This window comes from Phoxinus phoxinus (assembly GCF_949152265.1).
Source record: "Phoxinus phoxinus genome assembly, chromosome: 9".
Taxonomy (NCBI): Eukaryota; Metazoa; Chordata; class Actinopteri; order Cypriniformes; family Leuciscidae; genus Phoxinus; species Phoxinus phoxinus.
Genome location: NC_136884.1, coordinates 30,941,461 through 30,961,108, shown reverse-complemented (window position 1 = coordinate 30,961,108; position 19,648 = coordinate 30,941,461). Strand labels below are relative to the sequence as shown.

The 19,648-nt window shown below is 41.2% G+C and overlaps 1 pseudogene across 1 annotated transcript; it reads right to left on the bottom strand.

Moving 5' to 3' along the window:
* Positions 1 to 1,134: 1,134 nt before the first annotated feature.
* LOC307004666 (protein NLRC3-like) lies at positions 1,135 to 18,801 on the bottom strand (annotated as a pseudogene). Its single transcript, XR_013800697.1, has 11 exons — positions 18,702 to 18,801; positions 12,710 to 12,788; positions 12,392 to 12,601; positions 10,924 to 11,194; positions 10,744 to 10,806; positions 8,140 to 9,820; positions 6,802 to 6,912; positions 6,373 to 6,546; positions 6,098 to 6,271; positions 5,824 to 5,997; positions 1,135 to 1,332 (listed from the first exon to the last, which is right to left on the bottom strand). The product of XR_013800697.1 is annotated as a protein NLRC3-like (transcript).
* Positions 18,802 to 19,648: the final 847 nt, after the last annotated feature.

The window sequence follows — 19,648 nt, the reverse complement described above, 5'->3', positions numbered from 1 at the left end:
CATCTGCCTTTTTTTTGTTGTTATCTCGGGACGCCTGTCCCTATAACTCAAATAGAGTTCGTCAGCTCCAGTTATGTATCCAGCCTCTCATGGAGACTTCAGATGCCCCAACGCCTGTGATGAGACGACTCGACGCCTGTGAAGAGACGACCCAACGCCGGCAATATGTTATGCCCTAAATTTTATGATTAACTTACTGTATTTTGTGTGTATATTTTTGAAATGCATTTTCTGTAAAGCTGCTTTGAAACAATATGTATTGTGAAAAGCGCTATACAAATAAACTTGAATTGAATTGAATTGAATTATTTTGCACTCCGTGCAACTGCGTGTTGGACCACAGGCGGAAGTCGACGCTGGACAACCACTTTGCCACCGCCAAACATTCGAGAATGGTTAAACTTGTTCGACTCATCAATGTTTTGTAAGTTTTACATTTTACCTTAATGTCATGTGTTTATTAAGGTCTGAAATAAAACAAGATGAGAACTAAATATTCCCAGCACTTTATGTGATGTAGTATGCTTGCTTATCATAGAAAGTAATAAGAAATGACTCTTTACATTAAAGTAGTAGCCTAGTGAATAGGGTGTTGGGGGAAAAACTTTTTTTCTCTCTTTTTTTATCAAACCGCAGTTTTTGCAAGCTCCCACAATTTCATCGCATAAAATTGCATAAATATCCCGCATATTCAATCGCACTTTTTAAGAAACCGTGCCGCATAATCAAGGATTTTTACCCGCAACAAACACAAAAAAACTCTGCGTTTTTCTGGAGGGACTGAAAATCTCTCTACAGTCTGTTCTCATTCATCAACACAGTTTCACTGATGATCCAGAATAAACCCTAAACCCAGGATAGAGCAGTTGAGTGAATGTGGTCTGGACTGTGTGGATGAGGCTCATTGTGTCAGAGACGCTGTAGAAGGACAGAGTTCCTGCGCTGTGATCCACATACACTCCTACTCTACTGCTGATGGACTTTACTGGGAGATCAGTCTTTATCTTGTTGTGTCTGAATGAGTAACTGGAGGGAAAGCAGAAAAAACTCCAGGACTGATCATTAGTTCCAACCGAACACTCATAACCCCGTCCCTTCCTGCTGATGCTCTCATATGACACTGATATTAACACACCACCACTCCACTCAATCTCCCAGTAACAGCGTCCACACACGCACTCTCTCTACACAACACCTGACACACATCATCAAATCTGTCTGGATGATCAGGATACGGCTGCTCTGTGTCAGTGACAGTAATCACTCTGTTCCCCTCAGACAGACGGAGGAGTTTATTCACTGTGTTCAGATCCAGAGTGAGCTGATGGAAATCTGATGGAGAGAAAACACATCAGGGGTTTATTACAGAAACTTTCTATCTTGAGTCTTAAATTCAGATCTGACCAGTTGATTTTTCACAAATTCGTATTACAGAAGCAAATCTTAACTTGATTTCTTATCCATCTTACAAAATCTAATTTCCAGAACATTAAACTGCTGGTTGTTTACTAGAAACACTTTTTTAAACACACTTTTTAATAAAATATATAAAATAAAAAAAGAATAAGAAATAAAATACTGCTGCTCCACTAAATAAAATACTCTCAAATAGTGTTGTCAAAAGTACCGACTTCGGTACCAAGTCGGTACTGAAATTTTAAAAATGTGACGCTTTGAGCGCTGTTGAGCATAAACACCTCTGATTGGCCATTGTGTTCACGAGCTCATCGGATATGTCTGTGATTGGCTACAATGATCAACGCACGGGAGCGTTTGAGAGCACACGGAAGTGTTTGAAAGTGTTTTTGAAAGCAGGAGCGTTTGAAAGCAAAAGCAGGCGTCTATCAGCGCCAGTGGATCGATCCGCTGATAGAAGCCTGCTTTCAAACGCTCCCGTGTGTATCTGTGTAATCGCTCGCTGAAGAGCGTTATTGATGTATATTTACAACATGTTTTTGAAGCGCTGATCATTGTAGCCAATCACAGACAAATTTGATGAGCACGTGACAATAGCCGGCCATTCCGAGTTTTAACGATTCTGCTCAGCAGTGCTCAAAGCGTCACATTTTTTTAATTTCAGTACCGACTTGGTACCGAAGTCGGTACTTTTGACAACACTACTCTCAAACCAATATTGGCCATGACGCTAGCTAGCAAGAGGCTGGGCTAAAGCGAGCCTGCCGTGTATGTGGTGATCGGACCGAATTTTAGGCAGTAGATTTTAGACAGCAGTAACCGAACCCGACCCGAGCCGACAGGCATAAAGATATTTATGTCCGAGCCCAACCCGAGAGTTAAAATCCCATTTTTTTCTTTCTCATACTAATGACACATGTACGTTTGTTTGCGTGGAAAGCCCGCTTTTATTAAGCAACTGAAAGGCATTTGGAAATGTCAACAGATGAGCGCATCAGCGCGCACGGAGCAACAAGCGCTCTTAACACAGGCGCGCATGCACGTGTTTCGTTGCCACAGCAACATAAACAAATTTCCGCACACAGGAAGACAGATGTTATGGTAATATTTTACATGTATTTGAATCACAAAAACGATTAATCAGATTTAATCAGTGCAACGCGGAGACTTCCGACACTTAATATGTTCGTGTGGAAACTCGGAATTGACGCATGTTCCGCACACAAAACTAGCCTAATTTACGTGAAAGATTACATTCGGTGCACATGTGAACCGTACCGAAAGTCCTGTACCGAAACTGTCCGGTACGAGTACATGTACCGTTACACCCCTAGTAAACATAACCTTATTTTGTCATATTGAACCTTTTTAATTCATGGAGTCAGATTAAAACGAGATAATAGCATATGTGAATGTGTCTTATTTAACCCAAAATACTTTGTCATGAGAAAAGACGGAACACGCAAGAAACCTTCCCTGTATTATTGGAAACCCTCATTGGACCAATATAACGCGGCTTACAAATCAAATAATAACGGGGAAAAGGCTTAATTCCAAGTCTACAGTTATCTTTGCCGGAGATCTCTGTACAGCCACGTCTTCCATCTCTTCCTCACCCTTCTGTCCTTCTGGGGCTCCTTTTCGGGCAAACACTTTCCCTTCATCTGCTGCCTTCTCTCGCCACTCTTTTAGGAGGTTGATATGGTACACTTGGCTGGACCTTCCCTTCTCCGGGTGCAATACCTCATAAGTGACCGGTCCCACTCGTCTCTGGATCTAGTAGGGTCCTTGCCACTTTGCTAATAGCTTGTTTGTTAATGATGGCGCTAACAACAGTACTTTCTGCCCCGGTTGGTATTCTCGATGATGTGCATGCCGGTCATACCATGTTTTCTGTGCTTTCTGGGCCGCTTCCAAGTTTTCAATGGCTTGTCCTCGGTACTTCAAGCGGTCTATCACCTGCAGAACGTACTGAAGAATGCCTTGATCACCAGCTGCGAACGTTGTGGGAGCTTCCGCGCTTTTCCTCAGCAGATCTAGTGGACCCTGGACAGACCATCCATTCACCAATTCAAAAGGTGAAAACCCTGTTGACGCTTGGGGTACCTCTCTATATGCAAACAGCATAAACGGCAACCACTTGTCCCAGTATTTCCCTGTGTCACTGACAAACTTCTTCAGCATGTTCTTGAGTTTTTGGTTAAATCTCTCAACTAGTCCATCCGTCTGAGGGTGATAGGGACTTGTCTTGATCGATCGACTGGATTCCCAGCTGTCTGTGGAGGTTCTTCATCAAGCTCGATGTAAAGTTGGTGCCTTGGTCTGTGATGATCTCATCTGGGATGCCGGCTCTGGAAAACATTTGCACAAGAGCACTGATTACCTTGGCAGTTGTAATCGATCTTAGGGGAAATGCTTCGGGGTACTCAGTAGCGTATATCCATTGCGATTCTTCTGAATGGAGTGGAGATCACTGGCAATGGATAAAGAGGTACTCTGGCTGACCTGCAAACACTGGTTTTCTGACAAACAGAGCATGTCGCACATGTGTGCGAGTACGTCAGTATACATGGAAGGCCAAAAGAAACGGGAACTGAGTCTTTGGTATGTTTTCTGGTGTCCTGACCATGGTATAGTGTGTGCAAGGTGTAGCCCAAGAGACCTACAACATTTTGGAACGACAATACGTGTAACACCATCAGACATACAAAATACCATTCTGCAAAACATACGTTTCAGCCCCAAGTGTTATACTTTACTCTCGACATTACCTACTTTGGCAAACAACGGCCTTAAGGTAACATCAGCCTTCTGTAACTGGGCAATATTGTCTGGAATCTTCCAATCTCTGCCCTCCAGACCATCTGTTGATACCTTGGGTGTTGGTGTACCCAAATACTTTGCCATTCGTGTTGCCGACATATTTTTCTAGGTTTGTTACAGCTCTCGATCATACTATCGTTTAAGTCTGGCAGAGGCTGTAAACCAGCATTGGCTTAAGCTCGTGTGAGCACTGGACATGATACTACAGTTAACGTCTTTGTGGGTTTATCACACAGGGTTAACAAGTCATTCAACACTGGTACATCTCATCCAAGAACCATGTCAGCAGGAAGTCTATCAACTACCCCAACATACATCAAATACATTTGTTCGTTGACATTCAGTGTAACCTCAGCTGTAGGGTACTTAACTTTGTCACAATGAACACATTGTACCGATATGGTCTTCACATAATCAATCAAATTTTCTGGGACATAACCACGTTTAATCAGTGACATTGAACTTCCTGTGTCTATCAAATCTTTCAAGGTCCATCCATTCACAGAAACTGTGCATAAAGAGTTCAGTACTGTCTGGTTTGTACTGCTTTGCATATACTGCTTAGCTTTGCATATACCGGGGTTTCCGGGGTTTGCCATTTGCTTCCGGTAACCTGGACTAAGAAGCAACATTAACTAACTGTTAACGATAGTTTGAAGGACGCGTCCTTCCATGTAGCCATCCATCCTCATCACAGGAAGTCCCTGAGGTTCGCTTTCGGGGGCGAAGTGTTAACAATATCGGGTTCTTCCCTTCGGCCTAGGTAAAACTAGGCCAGTCACTCACTGTGAAACAGTTTCAGAGACTGTTGGGTCTCATGGCAGCTGCGTCCAACGTAATAACTTTTGGCATCCTGTACATGAGACCCCTGCAGTGGTGGCGCAGAACCAAGGGGTTTTCTCCAAGGGGAAATCTGAAATTTCGCATGATCAAGGTCACGCGGCTATGCCTACGTGCCTTAGTCATGTGGAAGAAACCTTGGTTCGTCGCCAGTGCGGAGAGAGTTCGCCAGGACGGGGCCTGTCTTCTGTTAATAGCCCTTGACCTTGACCTCGGCTCCACTACAGGACTGCAGGTGCTTTCATCTTGGTGTGCGCAGAGATTTCACACGGACAAGCATTTGTTACTATGGCGTCGTGGGTATAGTGTTCCCACAGCGTCTCGACGCAGCTTGAGTTCCCTTGAAAGTGAACGTCTCAGGTTACGACTGACAAAAGACGTTTACCTCACCTGTTTTTGTTTACGACAAAAAATATGGTGGAAATAGAAACCTTTGACACAAACACAAATATGCACTAGAGCAGGGGTGCCCAATCCTGCTCCTGGCGATCAACTGTCCTGCACAGTTCATCTCCAACCCTAATCAAATACACCTGAAGCAACCAATTAAGGTCTTCAGAGCACGTCAGGATCACTTGAAAATTAAAGGCAGGTGTGTTTGATTAGGGTTGGAGATGAACTGTGCAGGACAGTCGATCACCAGGAGCAGGATTGGGCACCCCTGCACTAGAGCATTTGCGAAATATGTTTAGCCAAATCAGATGGGGCCCCCTGATTCCCCAAGTGGCCGCTTACCTCACTTACCTCAGTATCTCCAGCTGACTGTTTGGAGTCTTCAGTCCATCAGAAAGAAGCTTCACTCCAGAATCCTGCAGGTCATTGTTACTCAGGTCCAGCTCTCTCAGGACACAGTTTGATAATTGTAGAGCTGAAGACAAACTCTCACAACAGTGAGCAGTGAGATTACATGTGGGAAATCTGAAGAAGAAAAACACAATGTAATTGAAAATAGAATCTTAGCAGTATGATTTTTTAAAATGATTAACTTATTGCAAAAAGTAAATAGTTGAACTCAAACCTCAGTATCTCCAGCTGACAGTTTGGATTCTTCAGTCCATCAGAAAGAAGCTTCACTCCAGAATCCTGCAGGTCATTGTTACTCAGGTCCAGCTCTCTCAGGACACAGTTTGAGGATTGTAGAGCTGAAGACAAACTCTCGCAACAGTGAGCAGTGAGATTACATGTGGGAAATCTGAAGAAGAAAAACACAATGTAATTGAAAATAGAATCTTAGCAGTATGATTTTTTAAAATCATTAACTTATTGCAAAAAGTAAAGTAGTTGAACTCAAACATCAGTATCGCCAGCTGACAGTTTGGACTCTTCAGTCCATCAGAAAGAAGCTTTACTCCAGAATCCTGCAGGTCATTGTTACTCAGGTCCAGCTCTATCAGGACAGAGTGTGAGGATTGAAAGACTGAAGACAAATTCTCACAACACTGAGCAGTGAGATTACAGCACTGTAGCCTGTTTAGAGAACAAAACACACAGCAACAGTAATGCTTATTATCTAGCGTTTATAATCTGGAGCTTGAAAAAAACTTTAACTGTAGCGATGTAAGCAAACATAAAACAATTGATATAGTATAAGTATTTATAATCACACTCATTACATTTATTAACTTTTCTAAACAGTCTAGGCCAACAAGTAACCCATGTAAACGAAGACCCAATTACAAAAGACTAACAGTGTATATAAATTAATGGAAAGGAGACTCTTACAGTGCTCTTCTGGTGTTTTTTACCACTGGCAGAAATGTCATCAGTGCTTCGTCAGATCTTCTGTATTTCTGCAGTTCAAACTCATCTTGAGCCTCTTCTGACATGAGGCCCCTGACACCAGGGGCCTCATTTATAACCGTTGCGTACGCACAAAACAGGCCCTGAAAGAGGCGTACGCCACTTCCGACGCATAAGTTGTGATTTATAAAAACAAACTTCACGGGAAAATGTGCGCACCTGCACGCAAACTCTGACCCATGCGTACAAACGTTTTGGAGATGGAGCAGTTTGGCGACACCGATGGTGAGCTGGAGTTAAATGTCTTTTTGGTCACTTTTAGACAGAAAATCTAAAGAAAATTAGACACATGCAGAAAGATAATACAAAAATAATTTCACTCACCAAGCCTATCACTTGAAGCAAATATGCATACCTTAAATGTTCGCGCCAGCGAGCGCGTTGGGCCGTTTAGTGAAACTGACGCATATCTAACGGCAGATGAAGTAAAACTGTAAATCTTCATTATGAGTCCTAATCATAAATACTGTGCATGTTAACCATAACAGTTTAAATAAAAGAATGATTTAAACTATGTTTTACTTCTGATATAAACATTTAGATTAATCTCATTAATGGAGTTAAACACTTAAACTACATGAAATTTACTAAAGAAAAAAAAAAAGAAAAAAAAAAGAAATGTATATATAGGCCTATTCAATAAATAGCCTATACATATTTGTCGTGGGTGCAATGCTTTTGAACACTTTTCCTTTGGCATGCTGTGTTTCAATGTTTTAGCTACAGAGATAATGGCTTATCATGATAATAGCAGATTGTGCAAATTTAATGCACAACAAGGTCAATCTGTTTCCATCAAAAATATAAATAAATTATAAATACTATTTGGTCAGTGGAAAAGATTGAGAAAAACTTTCTCTGAAATGTATTTTACACTATTTGATTTATTTATTCAAAAACAAGGCAAGGATAGGCTACTAAATGATTTTAATTAATGTAATGTGACGGCACATCCGTATTTCATATTTTCCTAATGTCGTGTAGGCCTACCGTTAAACAAGTTATCACGTGGATGAATAATCATATGTAAATGATATGCAGATGAGGATATGCATAGTAAAACTAGGCGTTGTAAGCTCCATATATGGTTATTTCGGGGAGGAGACGCACGTGCGCACAATCTTCCGCTGAGTGGGATTTATAAAGTGAATCCTGCGCAGGTTCTGGCGTACGCACAGTTTTATAAGTCTGAATATTTTTTTGCGTACGCCATTTTCGGCTTTCAGGCGCACGTACACTTTTAGTAAGGATCCTACGCACAGTTTTATAAATGAGGCCCCAGACCACTGAACAGAGGAGAGATTCTGTGCTGAAAGATTTCCTGAGCTAAGAATCTTCTGGATTTCCTCCACAAAGTTATCTTTCAGCTCACTCAGACAGTAGAAGAGATTGATGGTCCTCTCTACTGATTCCTCCTTCTCTATTATCTTTTTGATATAGTCAACAGTGTCTTTAACATTCTCTGTTTTGAGTTCCAGTCTTGGCAGTAGTTCCTTTAGGTCACTCTGATTGGACTCAAGTGAGAGACCCAGGAGAAACCTGAGGAAAAGGTCCAGGTGTCCGTTCTCGCTTTGTAAAGCCTTGTTGACTGCAGCCTTATGAAGCTGAAACTGTGGCTTTTTGGACAGTTTCCATGTCAGTTTTTCTTTACAGGATTGAAGTAATAGTTTCGCTTTCACATCTTTGCCCATCGAAAACACTAGAGAGCAGCAAGGAATTCCTGGACACTGAGATGTACAAAGCTGAAAAGACTTCTTGCTGAAACAGACTTTTCCTCCTGAAAGATCTGAGTGCATAACCCAGAGAACACAGACACTTCACTGACATCTAGTCCACATTCCTCAAGATCTTCTTTGTAGAAAATCAGATTTCCTTTCTCCAGCTGTTGAAAGGCCAGTTTCCCTAGCTTCAGAATAATCTGATCAAAAGGCTTTAGGTTCAGAACTGTATTTTGTTTTCATTTGTTGCTGCTGAGTAAGAAAGAAGTTTATGTACATTCCTGTAAGAGTTGTGGGAGTTTTGTCATTGCTCTCTCGAGCCAGTAGAGGCTGAAGAACAGTGAGAGAGATCCAGCAGAAGACAGGGATATGGCACATGATAAAGAGACTCCTAGATTTCTTGATGTGACTGATGAGATTTCTAGCAACCTCAGGTCTGCTGTTTTTGTTGAAGTATTGCTCTTTCTGCTCATCATTAAATCCTCGCACCTCTGTCACTTGATCAATGTATTCACGAGGTATCAGACTGGCTGCTGCTGGTCTGGATGTGATCCAGATGAGAGCAGAGGGAAGCAGATGTCTCTTGATCAGGCTTGTAACTATCTTGCTCACTGTTGTTATTTTGTGAACATCTGTAATTCTGTCACCTTCTTTAAATATCAAAGGGAAGCGACATTCATCAAGCCCATCAAAGATGAACAAAACTTTACCATCCCCTTGAGGAAGAGAAGGCAGTTCTTCAGTACCATTAAAGACGTATTCCTGAAGCAGTCCCATGAGACTGCGATTGTTTGTGATCAAATTTAGCTCACGAAACGGCAGAGGTAAAATGAAGACTATATCCTGATTTTCTTTTCCTTCAGCCCAGTCAAGGATTAATTTATTGACAGAGACTGTTTTTCCCATTCCTGCGATCCCCATCGTCAGCACCTTTCTGTTTTGTTGACCTTCATGGACTTTGAAAATGTTATTGCAATGGATTGGTGTATCTTTGGCATAGAATAGTTTGAGATTCAATTCAAACTGTCTCACCTCGTGTTCATTCACTCTTCCTCCAGTCTCATTCTCCACCATATATAAGTCAGTGTAGACATCATCCAGGTTTTTCTGATGACCCGTCTGTGAATTACCAACCAATATCCGCTTGTAGTCCTGTTTAAATTTTTCCTTCAGTCTGAGGCTAATCTCACGTAGAGCAGCTATACTGTGCTCTGCAGCTGAACCTTTGAGACAGAGGAGAAAAGTCAGCATAGAGCAAAGGATCAATTTGACTAAAATTATAATAAAATCTATAAATAAATACTATTTTTTTAGAATTGTATTCTATTCTATTCGATTATTTTTTGTATTCTATTACAAAAAAATAATTGTGCTTCCAATACATTCAAATTAATCACACTAACACACAGTGTTTACATGCATCTTGTAATCTTACAAAGATTATGTTGAAACTCATGTCAAGTTACATGAATACCTTGTATATCATAATCAATTTAGTAACTTTATTTCACGCTAATGACATATAGATCTAAGTATAGTTATTTTAGTTTCTCGGCTCTCAGACAGAGTGAGACTATTGAATTGAGTTCTCTTTCATGGCTTAATAAGCTTGAATGGTTTATGTCTTGTAAAATGTCTTGTTAGCCATAAAAAGATAAACTTTCATAAGGGCACAGCACTACAACTTCACATGAGTGTAGCTGCAATAGAGATAATCCAAAATCTCTACCAGTTGATGGTATATCGTTCATGCCAGAAAACTTGGTTTTAATTTAAAAAGGTCTGAATAATTTATTTTTTAATTCCTATTTCTAGAGTGTTCACTGGATTGTTACAATTGGACTCAGATCGTGTTTAAGCCATGCTGACCAAAGTCATTAAAAGTTTCTTCAGTTTTCTTCTGCTTAAATTAATCTTCGCATGTGTGATTGTTATTATGTCTTGACAGCGCCATCAATTCGTCAACCTTAAACAATTATATCACAGTATATGAGGTTTTGATTAAGGCTTTTAGACCATTGTAAACTGGGTGTCACTGGGGACACCCTTAATTGTATAAAATCTGCTACTGTTGTGCTTGGCCCTGTATTTGCTGCTTACTGCTATATTTTCTAGTTTCCATGTACAGGCAGTGATTGTAATTTACCCCAGCTCTGTTTTGATTCAGCTCCAACAGGGGCAGATGCCTTCATATTGCTATAAGCCTGATCTGTGTGTGAGAGATATATATTTACATTCACTGGGATACATAAATCACAAAAATACATCAGCAAAGCAAAGAGAAAATTAGGTAAAACCATCACAGTCACTGTGATTTTAATATTACATTGCTTGTGTTTGTTCTCCAGCTGCTTAGCCAGCTCATTCTGGTTCATCTTCCTCAGGATCTTCACCGTGATCTTCACAGCTTTCTCTGGTCCAAATCGTGCAACCATCTTATCCACTGTGTCTAAGATATCTGCATTCTCCATTTCAGACTTTGATATACACTCATAATCATTTTCTAAGCACCACCGAAACTCCTTCAGATCAGCTGTCACCAAATTCTCCAGCGAGTTCTTGAGAAGCTCTTTAACAGACGCCATCGTCCTTCACAGCTGACAGACAAGAAAAAAGAGATATTTAGTAGTTTCACTCTTAACATGTGGATCTAAGCGCTTAAAGCTGTAATCAGGTCAGGACTCTTATGGGCACCTCATCCAAACTCATCTGTTAAACAGGCACTGATCCTTCAGTGACGCACATAAGAGTCACATGCACAGGTTTTAACTGTCTGTATTCCGGTACCTATTCACGCTAATCTGGTACCTCACATGTAGCCTGGTTCTACCAGACTCTCGTACATTTCATTTGTACAGAGAGTCTGGCCTCTCTCCATTGACAAGCGTTAACTTCCTTGAAAGCGGGTACTGTGTTGAAGTTTAAAACTATTGGATCTGCCCAGAGTCACTCTGGATCTGCCATAACTAATCGCTAGCGTTTGATCGTGACGTATGACGACTCAAACAAGTGCACAACCTCAACATCATCGTTCTCAGCCACCCCCTCTGTTCACTGATTGGACCGGTAAAAAATTGACCGGAGACAGACTTGATAAGGCAAAAGGAGACACGATAAGTACAGGCTATAGTTTTACAGTCAGTCTGAAAAATAACCACTACAAGTTTTTTTGCACAGCGTAAAAGGAGGATAAATGTCACAGGCCTGGATATGGCTTTGAGCATGAGATTGATTTCTGTGAAATGCTCTGACTTCCTCTATATCCACGGTTGTCAAACTGGGGTACGTGGACTGATTTCAGGGGGTACGCGAAAAAAAATCTAAGTCATATGCCTTTTCAAACGTTTTGTAACAATTTGCCTTACACTAAAAAAGCAAGGGAAAAGTACATCACGCAAAACATAAGGCGGATCTGATACCTACTGGGGTGATTACAGACAGCGGCCAGCTTATTTTGGTTTAGAAACCCCTTAAATCAGCAAAATAAGCAATCAATCTGCACATGTATAAACTTAAAATAATTGTACATTAACGAAAAATCCACAAGACCCAGGTTCAACAACATGTATTGAAAGATATACCAGACGTCAGGCAACACTCAGATATTCAGCGCTGGAAGCGTGGCCGCACTCCAAATACTCCAAATACAAATACTCATTCAATCAACATAAATTGTCCGGACTGAAATAGATGTACTCCGCGAAGAGAAGAAGGAAAAAAAGAGACAAAACAAAAAAATACCGGGCAAAGCGTGGCGAGACGCCGCAGTCAATACATTTCCTCAGTGAACTTACGCAACCTCGCCACAGTCTGTTTAGCCGATGGGAAGCTGTAGTAGTCCATTAAAGCCCGACATGTAATCCACAAAAAAGAGTTTCTTTGTCCCTTTGTTGAGTTCCTCAGGCAACCATTACACAGAGCCCGCTAAACTCAGACCGCTTCCCCGATTGCACTCCAGAGTTCCATCTCCCACGTCACTTCCCATTCTCCTTTTTAAAAGTTATCTGGTGGCAAACAGAAAAGTACTTATAACAATCCGTGATTACACCATAGGCATCTGATATAACTGTTGATTCTTTTTTTTTACATGTGAAGGAAAAACAAATACCCACAAATAGGGATGGGGCCGATCCGATTCGGTATCGGGGCCGATACCAGCGTAATTCACGTATCGGGTTTTCCCGATCCAACCTGCGGAGATATCCGATATCCATGAGCCATATCTACGCTTTAACGTTGTCTGCTGAAATAACTCCAAAAGTGATTCCCGCCGGCGAGTCTGCTAGCTGGCTACAAACTGTGGAATGGATTTCCTGAACGGAGGCGCGGCTCAATGAGACACAGAGTTATGAGACACGTCCCCGCTCCGGAAAGCCATTCCGCAGTTTGCAGCCAGCTAGAGCAGGATAGCATTGAGCAGCATTGTGGCTAGCCAACATGTTCGCTGTGTGGAAATACTTCACACTGGAAACACCGCAGAGTGCAATGTTTGCAAAGCTGTGATGCATAGAGGCGGAAGCTCCCTCGCATCGTACAACACAACGAACGCCATAAAACATTTTAAAAAGCACCACGTAAAAGATCACGATGATTTTTTAGCCAGGGGGCAGAAAGACAACCGTCAGGAATCACTTCTGGAGTCATTCATGATAGCGGCTGATACCCGCGAATTAGTTAAAATCTCCGGAATCTAGAGCGAGCGCGCCCGCGAGACAGAGACTGTGCTCCAAACCGCGTAGTGCGTGCACGGCAGAGAGAGCAAGAGACCGCGCGTGTGCCTCATGAAGCACATGTAATCTAATTTTTATTGATAGTGTGTGAGTGTGTGTAAATAAGTGTGTGTGTGTGTGTGTGTGTGTGTTTGTTTGACATTGTGTGTGTGTAAAATAGGTTTACAGGTATTGCATTTTTCTTATATTTATTTTCAAATATTTGACATTTTAAAAACATGATTTGATGATTCTACAAGAGCCAGTGTTCTTGATTTGTGCTGTTCAGATGTACACTGTTTTATTGAGAGTGTGTGTGTTAGATGTTTACACTTGCACTTTTCTTATATTTTCAAGACTTATGAAGTTATGAAATGTAGTTATGAAATGTAATAAATATTGATATGACGATCAATTTGAAATCCTTAGTTGCATATTTGTTTTCAGAATGGGATTTTTCCTGTTAACAGGATTTCCTGTTTTTCTTACCTTATAAATTCAGCAAAAAAAGAAACGTCCCTTTTTAAGGACTGTGTATTTCAACAATAATGTTGTAAAAATCCAAATAACTTTACAGATCTTCATTGTAAAGGGTTTAAACAATGTTTTCCATGCAGTTTCAATTAACCATAATCAATTAATTAACATGCACCTCTGGAATGGTCGTTAAGACCTTAAAGGATAATTCCGGTATTTAACACCTTGAGTCTATATTGTAGTTTGTTTTGGATGAACAAGAGTGGTGGACAACATTTTTTTGACAATGGTTCCTCTCTCGAGTTTTTGACTATAAAAGAATTGGCCATGGACCCATTTAACATTGGAGTCAATGGGCATGTCCGAAAATGTCATTAAAACAACCTTTAACCTGTTAACCTTCACCAGAGCGAGGACGCTCTGAAGCGTTTTTTTTTTTTAAATAGTTCAAAGTTACTATCAGATTTAATGTTATTACCTTGACAAACTATACATCATTAAAAATATATAAGTCTCACGTTTCAGTATTTGACCACTATTGTATTCTGAGAAACTTATAGTGACAGTTATGTCTTAATTTGTGTCAGGATTTATGTAATGAAAAAATGAGTCGATACCTTTAATATGAATTATGAGCGTCAGCTGCTCCATTCAGAAAAAAACTCCGGTGCTGTTGTCTTGAGAACGCGTGACAAAACAACGTTCCTCAGGGCTTTTGGCTCAAAAATGTGCAGATTTGGAGAAATATTGATATATTATCATAGGTTTACATCATATTTCTATAGACAGGAATAATATTTATTGAATTTATATCCAAATGCGTCGATGTATACATAAAGAGCGCTGGATACTCTGATGTACTGTGTTTTCAATCCATACAGCAGACTGAGGGCGATCTATGCACAGTTTTTTCCAAATATGGAAGCTCACGAAGAAGAAATAACCTGTGACCTTCCAGGACGTCACTGACATAAACATAGCTATAGCTTCAGAGATCGCTATAACATGCAGATAAAGATGTTTTGAAGACAATAAACATGATTGCAATGATATTTGATTTACCTGTGTTCTTCGAGCCATGTCAGGTATTTTTATAATAATAGATTATATGTATAATGTAATGCTAATCGGTATAGACTTTACAATAGTGCAGAATAATATCAAATCATATATTTTCTGTCTGATTTTCTTTTCTGAAGCCAAATAAGCTCATAGAAGATTATTTAAAACACTCGACTTGCACTATAAAGTAAGTTTGGAGCACAAAAAGGGTTTTAATCTCATAAATTGTCGTGTATTGATGGTGTGCTAAGCTAACATGCTAGCTAGCTCTCTAGTTGCACCTGCCATCTAGCTGTTATTTTTTATGATTTTTTTTCTAAATCGGAATGCTTACTGAAATATTTCTTTATTTAAAGGATAATTCCGGTATTTAACACCTTGAGTCTATATTGTAGTTTGTTTTGGATGAACATGAGTGGTGGACAACGTTTTTTTGACAATGGTTCCTCTCTCGAGTTGTTGACTATAAAAGAATTGGCCATGGACCCATTTAACATTGGAGTCAATGGGCATGTCCGAAAATGTCATTAAAACAGCCAATAATGTTCGTTTACAAAACTGTTAAACTCACCGAGTGGTTAGTGGTGTTCGTTGATGATTATAAACAATATATTGTCACAATATATGATTCCAATCCGTTTATTTTGCTATAGTGGAACTATTTTTTCAACAATGGGATTTTACAAAATGACGAATAAAACACGACAGAAACTGTATTTCGCAACAATTTTTGTTTCTGGAACATCAACTAACATCACTAATCACTCGGTGAGTTGCACAGTTTTGAAAAATAATGTTAAAGGTTGTTTTAATGACATTTTCGGACATGCCCATTGACTCCAATGTTAAATGGGTCCATGGCCAATTATTTTATAGTCAAAAACTCGAGAGAGGAACCATTGTCAAAAAAATGTTGTCCACCACTCTTGTTCATCCAAAACAAACTACAATATAGACTCAAGGTGTTAAATACCGGAATTATCCTTTAAGAAAGGCATTTGATACAGTTTCAAATGTGAAGTGAAGATTATGAAAGAAATTAGGGGGTGAAACACCGTGATTAGCCAGTCGTTAGCGATTATAATGGAGACAAAGGAAAAGAATATTTATGGCCATAAGCAGGCTGGAAAGGTGTAAATGTGTGCAGGAGAGACTGACACTGAATGGGGCTCGTTTGCACCACAAAACAATAGAGACAATAGACTGAATAGATGCTAATAGATGACAATAAACACAAGTTTGCATTTTAGAGTCAATTCAAAATAAAGTCATTTGAGATGATCTTGAAAAACATTTAACAAAATACAGAGTTTTAGACTTATCACCTTCAAATTTTAAATATAACATGGTCAGACATGTGTCTTTAGCTGGAGTGCATTTCTAGAGTGCTGACGGGCCAACTTCAATTTAATTTTCATGAAGATGTTTCATAAAAATAAATTTCTAATAACTTACACAACTTTGAAGCTATTCATAATTTTTTTTTCATTATGACAATAATTCATTCTACATTTCCAATAAAGTGCCAGGTGTCAGCTTTCAAATGAGACCGTACTTGAGCTTTTAGGACAAAGGGTCAATTAATTGAATCTTTTTTAGGTTGGGTATGCTATTTCTGGGGATTTTTCAAAAGTGGCGCTGAAGGCTAACAGGTTAACATTAGTTTTCAAAACTGTGCAACTCACCGAGTGATTAGTGATGTTAGTTGATGTTCCAGAAACAAAAAGTGTTGCGAAATACAGTTTCTGTCGTGTTTTATTCGTCATTTTGTAAAATCCCATTGAATTCTGTTGAAGGACTGAGTGCTCGAAAATGACGAATAAAACACGACAGAAACTGTATTTCGCAACACTTTTTGTTTCTGGAACATCAACTAACATCACTAATCACTCGGTGAGTTGCACAGTTTTGAAAACTAATGTTAAAGGTTGTTTTAATGACATTTTCGGACATGCCCATTGACTCCAATGTTAAATGGGTCCATGGCCAATTCTTTTATAGTCAAAAACTCGAGAGAGGAACCATTGTCAAAAAAATGTTGTCCACCACTCTTGTTCATCCAAAACAAACTACAATATAGACTCAAGGTGTTAAATACCGGAATTATCCTTTAACAGCTTACAGAGAGTAGGCATTTAAGGTCACAGTTCTAAAAACGCAGGACACTAAAGAGACTTGTCTACCGACTGTGAAAAACACCCAAAGAAAGATGCCCAGGGTCCCTGCTCATCTGCGTGAATGTGCATTAGGCATGCTGCAGGGGGGCATGAGGACTGCTGATGTGGCCAGGGCAATAAATTGCCATGTCCACACTGTGAGACGCCTAAGACAGCACTACAGGGAGACAGGAAGGACAGCTGATCATCCTCACAGTGGAAGACCACGTGTAACAACACCTGCACAGGATCGTTACATCCGAATATCACACCTGCGTGACAGGTACAGGATGGCCACAACAACTGCCAGAGTCACACCAGGAACCCACAATCCCTCCATCAGTGCTCAGACTGTCCGCAATAGGCTGAAAGAGGCTGGACTGAGGGCTTGTAGGCCTGTTGTAAGGCAGGTCCTTACCAGACATCACCAGCAACAACGCCGCCTATGGGCACAAACCAACCTTCGCTGGACCAGACAGGACTGGCAAAAAGTGCTCTTCACTGATGAGTCACGGTTTTGTGTCACCAGGGGTGATGGATGGATTCGTGTTTATCTTCGAAGGAATGAGCGTTACACCGAGGCCTGTACCCTGATCGATTTGGAGGTGGGGGGTCCGTCATGGTCTAGGGCGGGATATCACATTACCATCGGACTGAGCTTGTTGTCATTGCAGGCAATCTCAATGCCTTGCGGTACAGGGAAGACATCCTCCTCCCTCATGTGGTACCCTTTATGCATGCTCATCCGGACATGATCCTCCAGCAGGACAATGCCACCAGCCATACTGCTCGTTCTGTGCGTGAGTTTCTGCATGACAGCAATGTCAGTGTTCTGCCATGGCCAGCGAAGAGCCCGGAACTCAATCCCATTGAGCACGTCTGGGACCTGTTGGATCGCAGGGTGAGGGCTGGGGCCATTCCCCCCAGAAATGTCCAGGAACTTGCAAGTGCCTTGGTGGAAGAGTGGGGTAAAATCTCACAGCAAGAACTGACAAATCTGGTCCAGTCCATGAGGAGGAGATGCACTGCAGTACTTCAAGCAGCTGGTGGCCACACCAGATACTGACTGGTACTTTTGATTTTGAGCCTCCCTTCATTCAGGGACACATTATTCTATTTATGTTAGTCACATGTCTGTGAAACATTTTAAGTTTATGTCTTATGGTGTTGACTCTTTTAGTGTTCATACAAATATTTACACACATTAAGTTTACTGAAAGTAAAAACAGTTGAAAGTCAGAGGACGTTTCTTTTTTTGCTGAGTTTACATACTTCAAGTTGCCTTTTGGGACATACATGCGTACATATCATACTTGCCTGTTGAGAGGAGATTATTTCAGCATCATATAAAATCAACAAGAATGATAATAAAATTAAAGCAAACACAGCTCTGGTATTGGAATAGGATCTGTATCGGCCAATATCCAAATTCAGGTATCGGGATCGGAAGTGAAAAAATGTGGATCGGTGCATCCCTACCCACAAAACATTTTACCATCACCTCAAAAAACTGTAGAAGGCAGAATATGTGACTATTACACGTTTTCTCTGTCCCCTGGTGGTAACTTAACTTCCGCATTTGCACTGCACATTAAAAACATATTTTCTCCACATTAACAAAATGAAGTTTTATGTAACAAAGTTCGGGAGGAGCATGTTCAGGTAATCATCCAATCAGTATAAATAAAGCCTTCCCTTACCTCCTGTCTCATGACTAATTTCTCAGCATCAGACTCCGCCTTCGTGCAGTCATGTCCGAGTTAGAGCTCTTCCCCTCCAACGATGAATCTTTCATCATGGAGACATCTCCACCGCAAAACGCAGATCCAGCGACTCTTTCTTCTCCAGCAGCCAACGACAACTTTGAGCCTCCATCCTTAAGCAGGGGACATCGGCCTTCCAGATCCTCTCCGCATACTCCAAGACGCCGAAGACTCCCCTCACCACCGCCAGCGAGGAACTCATCATCTTTATCATCGTCTTCCTCCACGCCTTCCCACCTTCCAGCTCCCCCAAATATCCCTCCCATAGGGAAGTGGACAGTTAAGGGGCTAAGACAAGCCCTAATTAATTCTGATGCAAATTTCTCCCGCAGGATGAAAAAAGCAGAATTATTAAATTTATATGTCACCTTACAATCTTCTCACCTTTCTGTTTCAGCTCCAATCCCATCAGCTCGAATGAGCAAGGCTCGCAGGGCCCCGATCGCTCGTCCTGCAGTATCTCCTTCCTCACTTGCAGCGCCGGGCCCCGCCCCCGCGCCACGTCGTCACAGACCTTCCGCTAGCCTGGGCCGCGCCCCGGAACCAGTCACGGAAGGGCGCCAACCTGCTCCAGGTCAACTCCCCTCCTCAGCCCCTCCCATCGCGGTACCTCACACTCTAGATCCCGGCAGTTCCACTTTCTTACACGATCCCCAATCGTTTTTCTTCCCTTCTATGCCTCCGCAAACGGCCACAGCCCCGATTTTCCCTCCCTTTAACCCTCTCCAAGTGCATTCTCCTTTCACTCTCTTCTCAGCCACTCCTCAACCAGACCCTCCGAACGCAGTAGCCACAGAACCTCCTCCAGTGACAAACAACATCAGAGCCCAAATCCTCACAGGTGCACACGTTGATTTGGGTTCTCTCCTGTCCTTGTTTCCCCC